This window comes from Aotus nancymaae, unplaced genomic scaffold (genome assembly GCF_030222135.1).
Source record: "Aotus nancymaae isolate 86718 unplaced genomic scaffold, 86718_ANA_hifiasm-v0.15.2.pri h1tg000028l, whole genome shotgun sequence".
Classification (NCBI taxonomy): Eukaryota; Metazoa; Chordata; class Mammalia; order Primates; family Aotidae; genus Aotus; species Aotus nancymaae.
In genome coordinates this window covers 3,220,687-3,234,659 of record NW_026988441.1, presented here as the reverse complement: position 1 = coordinate 3,234,659, position 13,973 = coordinate 3,220,687, and the positions used below count along the sequence as shown (strand labels likewise).

The following is a 13,973-nucleotide window of genomic DNA, read 5'->3' as shown; positions in this document are numbered from 1 at the left end:
TTTTGGGGCTCTTAATGTCATACTTGCTTTCTTTGAGCTTGTTCCGTGCAGACATGTGCTAACAGTTGGGTTTAGCTAAATGATCACACCTTAGGTAAGCCCACAGAAAGCACCACTATCACACATGTCATTCTGAGGTAGTTCTGTTCCTTTTTCGGGTACAGGCTGGTACTTAGTAAATGCCATTAATTGACTGGTGGTTTGCTTGGCTACTGTTGCTTTTATAATGGACTGAATACTTTCAGTCAGGAGGGGTAAGAGGCAAGGAAGTATTACGCATCCTCCTAATGACTCCTCCTCCTCCTATCAGGGTTTTAACATCTCCAAACTATAAACGTCATTCTCTGAAGAGGGAATCTAGTGACCACCCTTACCATGTCTGAACTGGAACGTGAGCTAGTTTTCACATCCTGGCTGTACTTTCCATGACTACTTGTCCCTTATCATCAATTTCTTTTTTAAATTATTTATTTTCTTTATTTTTTTAAATTATACTTAAGTTCTGGGGTACATGTGCAGAACGTGCAGGTTTGTTACAGAGGTATACGTGTGCCACGGTGGCTTGCCGCATCCATCACCCCGTCATCTACATTAGGTAACTCTTCTGATGCCCTCCCTCCCGTATCCCCCCACCCAGCTATCTCTTCCCTAGCCCCCACCTCCTGACAGGCTCTGGTGTGTGATAGTCCCCTCCTCGTGTCCGTGCGTTCTCGTTGTTCCACATGCGCTTACGGGTGAGAACATGGCGGTGTCTGCTTTTCTGTTCTTGTGTCAGTTTGCTGTGAATGATGGTTCCCGGCTTCATCCATGTCCTTGTAAAGGACATAAACTCATCCTTTTTTATGACTGCATAGTATTCCATGGTGCATATGTGCCACATTTTCCTTATCTAGTGTATCACTGATGGGCCTTTGGGTTGGTTCCAAGTCTTTGCTCTTGTGAACAGTGCTGCAATAAACATACGTGTGTGTGTGTCTCTATACTAGAATGTTTTATAATTTTTTGGGTCTATGGCCAGTAATGGGATTGCTGGGTCAAATGGTCTTTCTAGTTCTAGATCCTTGAGGAATTGCCACACTGTCTTCCACAATGGTTGAACTAATTGACACTCCCACCAGCAGTGTAAAAGTGTTCCTGTGTCTCCACATCCTCTCCAGCATCTGTCGTCCGCTGACTTTTTTTTTTTTTGACAGAGTCTCGCTCTGGAGTACAGTGGTGTGATCTCAGCTCACCGCAACCTCAGCCTCCTGAGTAGCTGGGATTACAGGCGCTTGTCACCACGCCCGGCTACCTTTTTGTACCGTGTTAGCCAGGATGAGCTCGATCTCCTGACCTCACGATTTGCCTGACTTGACCTCCCAAAGTGCTGGGATTACAGGCGTGAGCCACTGAGACTGGCCCATTAACATCTAGTTTTTTTCTGAGTCTGTGTAGGTTTTTATTATTTTTTGGACACGTATAGTCAAAATGGATTTTCATACTTGGAGTAATTTTGTTTTCGTGTATTTTATGTTATTTTGAGACAGGCTCTCGCTTTGTTACCCAGGCTAGAGCACGGTGGCATGATCTTAGGCAATCTTAGCTCACTGCAACCTCTGCCCTCAGGTCAGCCATCCTCCACCCTCAGCCTCCCAAGTAGCTGGGACCACAGGTGCGTGCCACCATGCCCGGCTAATTTTGTTTTCTGTGAGTGTGTGTAGGTTGTATTTTGTGGTCATATATGTACAAAATGGATTTTTGGTCAGGCACGGTGGCTCACGCCTGTAGTCTCCCAGCACTTTGAGAGGCCAAGGTGGGTGGATCACCTGAGGTTGGGAGTTCAAGACCAACCTGACCGAAATGGAGAAACCCTGTCTCCACTAAAAGGACAAAAAATTAGCCAGGCGTGGCATTGCATACCTGTAATCCCAGCTGCTCAGGAGGCTGAGGCAGGAGAATCACGAACCCGGGAGGTGGAGGTTGCTGTGAGCCAAGATTGCGCCATTGCACTCTAGCCTGAGCAACAAGAGCAAAACTCTGTCTCAAATAATAATAATAACAATTAATTAATTAAAAACAAAATGGATTTTCATACTTTGAGAAGTTTAGTTTTCATGTATTTTGTTTGGAGAGGAGGTCTTGCTTTGTTGCCCAGGCCGGAGACCAGTGGGGCAGTCTTAGATCATAGCAACCTTCACCCTCAGGCTGGAGCCATCTTCGCACCTCAGCCTCTTAAGTAGCTGGGACCACAGGTGCCTGCCACCATGCTTGGCTAATTTTTTTTTTTTTTTGAGACAGAGTCTCTGTTGCCCAGGCTGGAGTGCAGTGGTGCAGTCTCAGGTCACTGCAACCTTTGCCTCACGGGATCAAGCATTTCTCCTGCCTCCACCTTCCGGGTAGCTGGGATTATAGGCATGTGCCCCTGTGCCCGGCCGATCTTTCATAGTGGACATTGTCATCTTTGAAGACATTACTCATGCTCTGCCTCATGTAGATACTGAATGTCACTTGGTGTGTCATTGAAAAGTTTCTAACATTTCTATAACAGAAACCCTGCATTGATTTTTTGTTTGTATATTTCTTCTGTCATCCACAAACAGAAAAAATACTGAGAGGGAATCGTGACCTCTTGAAAAGGTATAATAAACACACCTGGGAAGACATAATGTGGTGAAAAATCCCGTTCTCCATTCGTCAGAACATTCCCTACAATTAAATCCGTGCTTTCACCTCTCTCCTCTTCTCATTCTCTGTAAAGATCAGAACTCCTCCCATAACCATGTGGTTAAAGTGTGTTTTCATTTCAGGGTCTATTGACATTCCGGGATGTGGCCATCGAAGTCTCTCAGGAGGAGTGGAGATGCCTGGACCCTGCTCAGAGGACTTTATGCAGGGACGTGATGTTGGAGAACTACAGGAACCTGGTCTCCCTGGGTGAGTCCAACTTCCCCCAGAAGCGGGGACGTGCCCTTGCGTGTGCTCGTATTTTCTCTTGTTGCCTCTTGGGAGCCGCGTCCGTGCTTTATAGTGGGAAATGAGAGACCTGGAGAGGCCGGTGGGGTTGCAGGAGAATTTTATTTAATGTGATCATGGGCTCAGCAGAATTGCTTCGTAATTCTGAGCAAAGGACAAAGAAAATGGGGTCCCTTTTATGCAGCTATCTGGTACAGGATGACGAAGTAGGAAGCAGGTTTACAGAAGCTAGAACAAAGAACAGAGAACAGTTAATCGGCATGCGACGTGTCTCGTGATGCACTTCACATTTGAAAGGGAACATTCTGAGAAACACATTCTGCAGTTTTGAGCTTATCTGCTCTGTGACCTTGCAGCTGGTCAGTAAGAAAAAGGAAAATTTTTAGATGCCCGGGAACTTTGCTAAGGGAGGCGAGGATGATAGATAAGGTTAAATGGTTTGCAGGAAGGCAATTAATATTCTCCTTCAGCAGAGCTGGGGGTGGTTATCATATGAAACGGGACACAACGCAGCAAAATTGACTTTAGTATGTAGCAACTAGAAATCACAAGGTTTTGTTTTGCCATTCCTTGTTGCTTTTTATAAATAACACTTTACTAGAAAGCAGCACCACCACTGTGACAGCTAATTACTGTTACCTTTAGAGGTATGCCATTTTTGGTTTGTTTTTCTCTCTCCTTTTTCCCTTCTTCTTTTTCTTGGTTTCATCTGATTGGTATTTCTTTTTTTATTTTTATTTTCATTTTTTTAAAAACAGGGTTTCACCATGTTGGCCAGGCTGGTCTTGAACTCCTGACCTCAGGTGATCCGCCTGCCTGGGCCTCCCAAAGTGCTGAGATTACAGGCGTGAGCCGCCACGCCCAGCCTCTGATTAGTATTTCTATGAGGTGATTTACTAGATTTATTTAAGTATATCTAATACCTGGTAGCTCAGTGTCTGGGTGGAAGGGTTAATCAAGTGCATTGTAGATCCTTTTAAGGAAAGTCTTTAAGATTGCCTTCATACCTTGACTTGATGATTGACAGTAGGCTGGGGTGTTAGCTCATGGTGAACGTATAGCATTAGATCCTTTTAGATCAGAAGCTCCTTTCCGGCCATGAAAGGCACAAGATCAACTCTCCCTTGGCTCCTGATGGCCCCTTCTCGACTGTGCCTGTCTTAGGTTGCCCCTCCTCTGAGGATTCTTACCCGTCTTTGGCTAACCAGCCATCTGCCCGAGGCCAATTAGGGTGACGGTTTGAAGGTTGGAAGGCTCTTGAGGGCAGACCCACAGAGCACTGTGGGTCCAGGAACAGAGCTATTACCCACTTTGAAGCGGCTACCCTGTCAAGTTGCCTTCTTGGAAAGATGGGGTTATTAAGGCTTTTGGGGCTCTTAATGTCATACTTGCTTTCTTTGAGCTTGTTCCGTGCAGACATGTGCTAACAGTTGGGTTTAGCTAAATGATCACACCTTAGGTAAGCCCACAGAAAGCACCACTATCACACATGTCATTCTGAGGTAGTTCTGTTCCTTTTTCGGGTACAGGCTGGTACTTAGTAAATGCCATTAATTGACTGGTGGTTTGCTTGGCTACTGTTGCTTTTATAATGGACTGAATACTTTCAGTCAGGAGGGGTAAGAGGCAAGGAAGTATTACGCATCCTCCTAATGACTCCTCCTCCTCCTATCAGGGTTTTAACCTCTCCAAACTATAAACGTCATTCTCTGAAGAGGGAATCTAGTGACCACCCTTACCATGTCTGAACTGGAACGTGAGCTAGTTTTCACATCCTGGCTGTACTTTCCATGACTACTTGTCCCTTATCATCAATTTCTTTTTTAAATTATTTATTTTCTTTATTTTTTTAAATTATACTTAAGTTCTGGGGTACATGTGCAGAACGTGCAGGTTTGTTACAGAGGTATACGTGTGCCACGGTGGCTTGCCGCATCCATCACCCCGTCATCTACATTAGGTAACTCTTCTGATGCCCTCCCTCCCGTATCCCCCCACCCAGCTATCTCTTCCCTAGCCCCCACCTCCTGACAGGCTCTGGTGTGTGATAGTCCCCTCCTCGTGTCCGTGCGTTCTCGTTGTTCCACATGCGCTTACGGGTGAGAACATGGCGGTGTCTGCTTTTCTGTTCTTGTGTCAGTTTGCTGTGAATGATGGTTCCCGGCTTCATCCATGTCCTTGTAAAGGACATAAACTCATCCTTTTTTATGACTGCATAGTATTCCATGGTGCATATGTGCCACATTTTCCTTATCTAGTGTATCACTGATGGGCCTTTGGGTTGGTTCCAAGTCTTTGCTCTTGTGAACAGTGCTGCAATAAACATACGTGTGTGTGTGTCTCTATACTAGAATGATTTATAATTTTTTGGGTCTATGGCCAGTAATGGGATTGCTGGGTCAAATGGTCTTTCTAGTTCTAGATCCTTGAGGAATTGCCACACTGTCTTCCACAATGGTTGAACTAATTGACACTCCCACCAGCAGTGTAAAAGTGTTCCTGTGTCTCCACATCCTCTCCAGCATCTGTCGTCCGCTGACTTTTTTTTTTTTTGACAGAGTCTCGCTCTGGAGTACAGTGGTGTGATCTCAGCTCACCGCAACCTCAGCCTCCTGAGTAGCTGGGATTACAGGCGCTTGTCACCACGCCCGGCTACCTTTTTGTACCGTGTTAGCCAGGATGAGCTCGATCTCCTGACCTCACGATTTGCCTGACTTGACCTCCCAAAGTGCTGGGATTACAGGCGTGAGCCACTGAGACTGGCCCATTAACATCTAGTTTTTTTCTGAGTCTGTGTAGGTTTTTATTATTTTTTGGACACGTATAGTCAAAATGGATTTTCATACTTGGAGTAATTTTGTTTTCGTGTATTTTATGTTATTTTGAGACAGGCTCTCGCTTTGTTACCCAGGCTAGAGCACGGTGGCATGATCTTAGGCAATCTTAGCTCACTGCAACCTCTGCCCTCAGGTCAGCCATCCTCCACCCTCAGCCTCCCAAGTAGCTGGGACCACAGGTGCGTGCCACCATGCCCGGCTAATTTTGTTTTCTGTGAGTGTGTGTAGGTTGTATTTTGTGGTCATATATGTACAAAATGGATTTTTGGTCAGGCACGGTGGCTCACGCCTGTAGTCTCCCAGCACTTTGAGAGGCCAAGGTGGGTGGATCACCTGAGGTTGGGAGTTCAAGACCAACCTGACCGAAATGGAGAAACCCTGTCTCCACTAAAAGGACAAAAAATTAGCCAGGCGTGGCATTGCATACCTGTAATCCCAGCTGCTCAGGAGGCTGAGGCAGGAGAATCACGAACCCGGGAGGTGGAGGTTGCTGTGAGCCAAGATTGCGCCATTGCACTCTAGCCTGAGCAACAAGAGCAAAACTCTGTCTCAAATAATAATAATAACAATTAATTAATTAAAAACAAAATGGATTTTCATACTTTGAGAAGTTTAGTTTTCATGTATTTTGTTTGGAGAGGAGGTCTTGCTTTGTTGCCCAGGCTGGAGACCAGTGGGGCAGTCTTAGATCATAGCAACCTTCACCCTCAGGCTGGAGCCATCTTCGCACCTCAGCCTCTTAAGTAGCTGGGACCACAGGTGCCTGCCACCATGCTTGGCTAATTTTTTTTTTTTTTTGAGACAGAGTCTCTGTTGCCCAGGCTGGAGTGCAGTGGTGCAGTCTCAGGTCACTGCAACCTTTGCCTCACGGGATCAAGCATTTCTCCTGCCTCCACCTTCCGGGTAGCTGGGATTATAGGCATGTGCCCCTGTGCCCGGCCGATCTTTCATAGTGGACATTGTCATCTTTGAAGACATTACTCATGCTCTGCCTCATGTAGATACTGAATGTCACTTGGTGTGTCATTGAAAAGTTTCTAACATTTCTATAACAGAAACCCTGCATTGATTTTTTGTTTGTATATTTCTTCTGTCATCCACAAACAGAAAAAATACTGAGAGGGAATCGTGACCTCTTGAAAAGGTATAATAAACACACCTGGGAAGACATAATGTGGTGAAAAATCCCGTTCTCCATTCGTCAGAACATTCCCTACAATTAAATCCGTGCTTTCACCTCTCTCCTCTTCTCATTCTCTGTAAAGATCAGAACTCCTCCCATAACCATGTGGTTAAAGTGTGTTTTCATTTCAGGGTCTATTGACATTCCGGGATGTGGCCATCGAAGTCTCTCAGGAGGAGTGGAGATGCCTGGACCCTGCTCAGAGGACTTTATGCAGGGACGTGATGTTGGAGAACTACAGGAACCTGGTCTCCCTGGGTGAGTCCAACTTCCCCCAGAAGCGGGGACGTGCCCTTGCGTGTGCTCGTATTTTCTCTTGTTGCCTCTTGGGAGCCGCGTCCGTGCTTTATAGTGGGAAATGAGAGACCTGGAGAGGCCGGTGGGGTTGCAGGAGAATTTTATTTAATGTGATCATGGGCTCAGCAGAATTGCTTCGTAATTCTGAGCAAAGGACAAAGAAAATGGGGTCCCTTTTATGCAGCTATCTGGTACAGGATGACGAAGTAGGAAGCAGGTTTACAGAAGCTAGAACAAAGAACAGAGAACAGTTAATCGGCATGCGACGTGTCTCGTGATGCACTTCACATTTGAAAGGGAACATTCTGAGAAACACATTCTGCAGTTTTGAGCTTATCTGCTCTGTGACCTTGCAGCTGGTCAGTAAGAAAAAGGAAAATTTTTAGATGCCCGGGAACTTTGCTAAGGGAGGCGAGGATGATAGATAAGGTTAAATGGTTTGCAGGAAGGCAATTAATATTCTCCTTCAGCAGAGCTGGGGGTGGTTATCATATGAAACGGGACACAACGCAGCAAAATTGACTTTAGTATGTAGCAACTAGAAATCACAAGGTTTTGTTTTGCCATTCCTTGTTGCTTTTTATAAATAACACTTTACTAGAAAGCAGCACCACCACTGTGACAGCTAATTACTGTTACCTTTAGAGGTATGCCATTTTTGGTTTGTTTTTCTCTCTCCTTTTTCCCTTCTTCTTTTTCTTGGTTTCATCTGATTGGTATTTCTTTTTTTATTTTTATTTTCATTTTTTTAAAAACAGGGTTTCACCATGTTGGCCAGGCTGGTCTTGAACTCCTGACCTCAGGTGATCCGCCTGCCTGGGCCTCCCAAAGTGCTGAGATTACAGGCGTGAGCCGCCACGCCCAGCCTCTGATTAGTATTTCTATGAGGTGATTTACTAGATTTATTTAAGTATATCTAATACCTGGTAGCTCAGTGTCTGGGTGGAAGGGTTAATCAAGTGCATTGTAGATCCTTTTAAGGAAAGTCTTTAAGATTGCCTTCATACCTTGACTTGATGATTGACAGTAGGCTGGGGTGTTAGCTCATGGTGAACGTATAGCATTAGATCCTTTTAGATCAGAAGCTCCTTTCCGGCCATGAAAGGCACAAGATCAACTCTCCCTTGGCTCCTGATGGCCCCTTCTCGACTGTGCCTGTCTTAGGTTGCCCCTCCTCTGAGGATTCTTACCCGTCTTTGGCTAACCAGCCATCTGCCCGAGGCCAATTAGGGTGACGGTTTGAAGGTTGGAAGGCTCTTGAGGGCAGACCCACAGAGCACTGTGGGTCCAGGAACAGAGCTATTACCCACTTTGAAGCGGCTACCCTGTCAAGTTGCCTTCTTGGAAAGATGGGGTTATTAAGGCTTTTGGGGCTCTTAATGTCATACTTGCTTTCTTTGAGCTTGTTCCGTGCAGACATGTGCTAACAGTTGGGTTTAGCTAAATGATCACACCTTAGGTAAGCCCACAGAAAGCACCACTATCACACATGTCATTCTGAGGTAGTTCTGTTCCTTTTTCGGGTACAGGCTGGTACTTAGTAAATGCCATTAATTGACTGGTGGTTTGCTTGGCTACTGTTGCTTTTATAATGGACTGAATACTTTCAGTCAGGAGGGGTAAGAGGCAAGGAAGTATTACGCATCCTCCTAATGACTCCTCCTCCTCCTATCAGGGTTTTAACCTCTCCAAACTATAAACGTCATTCTCTGAAGAGGGAATCTAGTGACCACCCTTACCATGTCTGAACTGGAACGTGAGCTAGTTTTCACATCCTGGCTGTACTTTCCATGACTACTTGTCCCTTATCATCAATTTCTTTTTTAAATTATTTATTTTCTTTATTTTTTTAAATTATACTTAAGTTCTGGGGTACATGTGCAGAACGTGCAGGTTTGTTACAGAGGTATACGTGTGCCACGGTGGCTTGCCGCATCCATCACCCCGTCATCTACATTAGGTAACTCTTCTGATGCCCTCCCTCCCGTATCCCCCCACCCAGCTATCTCTTCCCTAGCCCCCACCTCCTGACAGGCTCTGGTGTGTGATAGTCCCCTCCTCGTGTCCGTGCGTTCTCGTTGTTCCACATGCGCTTACGGGTGAGAACATGGCGGTGTCTGCTTTTCTGTTCTTGTGTCAGTTTGCTGTGAATGATGGTTCCCGGCTTCATCCATGTCCTTGTAAAGGACATAAACTCATCCTTTTTTATGACTGCATAGTATTCCATGGTGCATATGTGCCACATTTTCCTTATCTAGTCTGTCACTGATGGGCATTTGGGCTGGTTCCAAATCTTTGCTATTGTGAACAGTGCTGCAATAAACATACATGTGTGTGTGTCTTTATAATAGAATGATTTATAATTTTTTGGGTGTATGGCCAGTAATGGGATTGCTGTGTTAAATGGTATTTCTAATTCTAGATTCTTGAGGAATCGCCACACTGTCTTCCACAATGCTTGAACTTGTTTACACTCCCACCAGCAGTGTAAAAGCGTTCCTGTCTCTCCACATCCTCTCCAGCATCTGTCTCCTCATTTTTTTAAAGATTGCCATTGTGACTGGTGTGAGATGCTATGTCATTGTGGTTTTGATTTGCATTTTTCTAATAAGAAACGATGATGAGCTTTTTTTCATATGTTTGTTGGCTGCATAAATGTCTTCTTTTGAAAAGTGTGTTTATATCCTTTGCCCACTTTTTGATGGGGTTGTTTTTTTCTTGTAAATTTGTTTAAGTTCCTTGTAGATTCTGGATATTAGCCCTTGTCAGATGGGTAGATTGCAAAAAAATTTTCCATTATGTTGGTCGCCAGTTGACTCTAATGATAGTTTCTTTTGCTGTGCAGAAGGTCTTAAGTTTAATTAGATCCCATTTGTTTATTTTGGCTTTTGTTGCCATTGCTTTTGGTGTTTTCGTCCTGAAGTTCTTGCCTATGCCTATGTCCTGAATGGTATTGCCTAGGGTATCTTCTTGAATTTTTATGGTGTTAGGTCTTATGTTTAAATCTTTAATCCATCTGGAGTTAATTTTTGTGTAGGTGTAAGGAAGGGATCCAGTTTCAGCTTTCTACATATGGCTAGCCAGTTTTCCCAGCACCATTTATTAAATAGGGAATCCTTTCTCTGTTGCTTGTTTTTGTCCGGTTTGTCAAAGATCAGATGGTTGTAAGTGTGTGATGTTATTTCTGAGTCCTCTGTTCTGTTCCATTGGTCTATATCTTTGTTTTGGTACTAGTACTATGCTGTTTTGATTACTGTAGCCTTGTAATATAGTTTGAAGTCAGGAAGTGTGATGCCTCCAGCTTTTTTTTTTTTTTTTTTTTTTGCTTAGGATTGTCTTCGATATGCAGGCTCTTTTTTGGTTCCATATGAAGTTTAAGGTGGTTTTTCCCAATTCTGTGAAGAAAGTCAATGGCAGCTTGATGGGGCATTGAATCTCTAAATTACTTTGGGCAGTATGGCCATTTTCACCATATTGATTTTTCATAACCATGAGCATGGAATGATTTTTTTATCTGTTTTTGTCATCTCATTTCCTTGAGCAGTGGTTTGTAGTTCTCCTTGAAGAGCTTCTTTACATCCCTTGTTAGTCGTATTCCTAGGTATTTTATTCTCTTTGTAGCAATTGGGAATGGGAGTTCACTCATAATTTGACTCTCTGTTTGTCTGTTATTGGTATATGGGAATGCTTGTGATTTTTGCACATTGATTTTGTATCCTGAGACTTTGCTGAAGCTGCTTATGAGCTTAAGGAGATTTTGGGCTGAGACCATGGAGTCTTCTAAATATACAATCATGTTGTCTGCATATAGAGGAAATTTGACTTCCTCTTTTCCTAATTAAATACCTTTATTTCTTTTTCTTGCCTGATTGCCCTGGCCAGAACTTCCAGTACTGTGTTGAATAGGAGTGGTGAGAGAGGGCATCCTTGCCTTGTGCTGGTTTCCAAAAGGAATGCTTCTGGTTTTTGCCCATTCAGTATGATATTGGCTGTGGGTTTGTCATAAATAGCTCTTATTATTTTGAGATACATTCGATCGATACCTTGTTTATTGAGAGTTTTTAGTATAAAGGGCTGTTGAATTTTGTCGAAGGCCTTCTCTACATCTATTGAGATAATCATGTGGTTTTTGTCGTTGGTTCTGTTTATGTGATGGATTACGTTCATTGATGTACGTATGTTGAACCAGCCTTGCATCCCAGGGATGACGCTGACTTGATCATGTTGGATAAGCTTTTTGATGTGCTGTTGGATTTGGTTTGCCAGTATTTTCTTGAGGATTTTCGTGTTAATGCTCATCATGGATATTGGCAGGAAATCTTCTTATTTAGTTGTGCCTCTGCCAGGTTTTGGTATCAGGATGATGTTGGTCTCATAAAATGTGTTAGGGAGGATTCCCTCTTTTTGTATTGTTTGGAATAATTTCAGAAGAAATGGTAGCAGCTCCTCTTTATACCTCTGGTAGAATTCAACTATGAACCCGTCTGGTCGTGGACTTTTTTTCGTTGATAGGCTATTAATTGCTGCCTCAATTTCAGACCTGGTTATTGATCTATTCAGCAATTCAACTTCTTCCTGGTTTAGTCTAGGGTTGGTGTAAGTGTCCAGGAATTTATGCATTTCCTCTAGATTTTCGTCTAGATTTTTGGCTTGTAGGGTTTCTGCCAAGAGATCTAATGTGAGTCTGATGGGCTTTCCTTTGTGGGTAACCCGACCTTTCTCTGTAGCTGCCCTTATCATTTTTTCCTTTCATTTCAACCCTGGTGAATCTGACGATTATGTGCCTTGGGGTTGCTCTTCTCAAGGTTTATGTCCATTGAGGTGTTTCTAATCATCCTTGATGGTAGTCTGTATGTCTGTGGGATTGGTGGTGATATCCCCTTCATCATTTTTTTTTTTTTGAGACAGAGTTTCACTGTTGTTACCCAGGCTGGAGTGCAATGGTGCAATTTCAGCTCACCGCAGCCTCCGCCTCCTGGGTTCAAGCAATTCTCCTGCCCCAGCCTCCTGAGTAGTTGGAACTACAGGCACGCACCCCCATGCCCAGCTAATTTTTGTATTTTTAGTAGAGATGGGGTTTTACCATGTTGACCACGATGGTCTCGATCTCTTGACCTCGTGATCCACCCGCCTCGGCCTCCCAAAGTGCTGGGATTATAGGCTTGAGCCACCGCACCCAGCCTCTTTTTTTTTTTTTTTTTAGATTTCCTTTTAACAGACCCCTCTGCTGCAGGTCTGCTGGAGTTTGCTGGAGGCCCACTCCACACGCTGCTTGCCTGGGAACCAGCTGTAGGGGTTGCAGAGCAGCAAAGATTGCTGCCTGTTTCCTCCTCTAGTAGCTTCATCCCAGAAGGGTACCCGCCAGGTGTCAGCCAGAGCTCTCCTGTATGAGTGACTCCCAATCAGGATAAACAGGGTTCAGGGAGCCACTTGAGGAGGCAGTCAGACCCTTATCAGAGCTCAAGTGCTGTGCTGGGAGATCTGTTGCTCCCTTCCGAGCTGCCAGGCAGGGACATTTAAGTCTGCTGACACAGAACCCACAACTGCCCCTTTTCCCAGGTGTTCTGTCCCAGGAAGGTGGGGTCTTATTATAAGTCTTTGATGGGCTTCTGCCTTTTTTTGAGATGCCCTGCCCAGCAAGAAGGGAGTCACTGTTGGCCTGCAGAGGCCTTGCTGAGCCGCTGTGGGCCCCGCCCAGTTGCTGTGTAAACTTCCCAGTGACTTTGTTTACACAGGTGAGGTTTAAACCCCCTACCAGAGCCTCAGCAATCCATTATCATCAGTTTCTCAGCAGCAGTTTGATAGGTTAAATTTTGCACATCTCTCTCCTTTTTGGGCTAAGTAATAATCTAAAGCCAGTCTGTTCTGGTAAATGGCATTCCTCATTTTTATACATTGTACAGCCAACAGGTCTAAAGCTTGTGCCGTTTAATTGGTAATGATTTCAAGTATGTAACCTTATAATGTAATTGAGCACATAGACAGGAGTATGGTATCCCCATGACCCGTCTTGTGCCCAGGTAGCTCGCCCGTAATACTGAAGAATTCTTTCGGGGGTCAATCAATGTCTTTCCCGTCTCCTATTTTTATACCTCCTCTGATAGCTACACTTCTTTTACTTCTGTTTCCCACCTCATCATAACCCGGGTATCCTAGAGCTTCTCCCAGCTGCAAGCGGAGTAAGAAGAAGGTCGATCTCACTGTCCCTAGTGCACAGGCCCCTGTCCAGTTGGCTGGTAACTGCCAGTAGCTTGCTGTCCGCAAATACACGAAAGGCCAGCGGGTGCCTGCCAACTATTGGGTGCCTCGAGTTGATACCGGGAGTGGTTTAAAGCTGGGAAGTGAGATAATGGGTTGTAGCGTCCGATCTGGAGGTCACTTTACCTTGTTTCTTCTCGCCCCACCACAAAGTTTTCCCTACGCTTTGGTTGTAGCATTGCTGCCCTAGACAAGCCAGTTCTTTGACTGGATTAACCAAAGTGTTTCCCCAGCGGTCAATCAGTACCTTCCGACGATGGAAGTTTTTAGGAGCCAAACACTGGAGTGCTTGAGTGTACGCTTGGGAGGGGGGAGGTCAAGGTCAAGTTTTCCTGAGGCATTAACTCTTCTGCTTCCCATGGCTGTTGATCTCCCATGATAGAGCCTCCACAGACACAGCAGGAAGAAACAGCTAGATGATGAGCTCTGCTTTCAGCCCGTTGAGC

The 13,973-nt window shown here is 44.7% G+C and overlaps 1 protein-coding gene across 1 annotated transcript in view; it reads left to right on the top strand.

Annotated features, from left to right (window-relative positions):
* Positions 1-3,216: 3,216 nt before the first annotated feature.
* Positions 3,217-13,973, top strand: part of LOC135276716 (zinc finger protein 888-like) — a 45,609-nt gene continuing 34,852 nt past the window's right edge. Inside the window, exon 1 of the mRNA XM_064380920.1 lies at positions 3,217-7,230. The gene's annotated coding sequence lies outside the window, so the exon portion shown is untranslated. The remainder of the gene's footprint in view (positions 7,231-13,973) is intronic.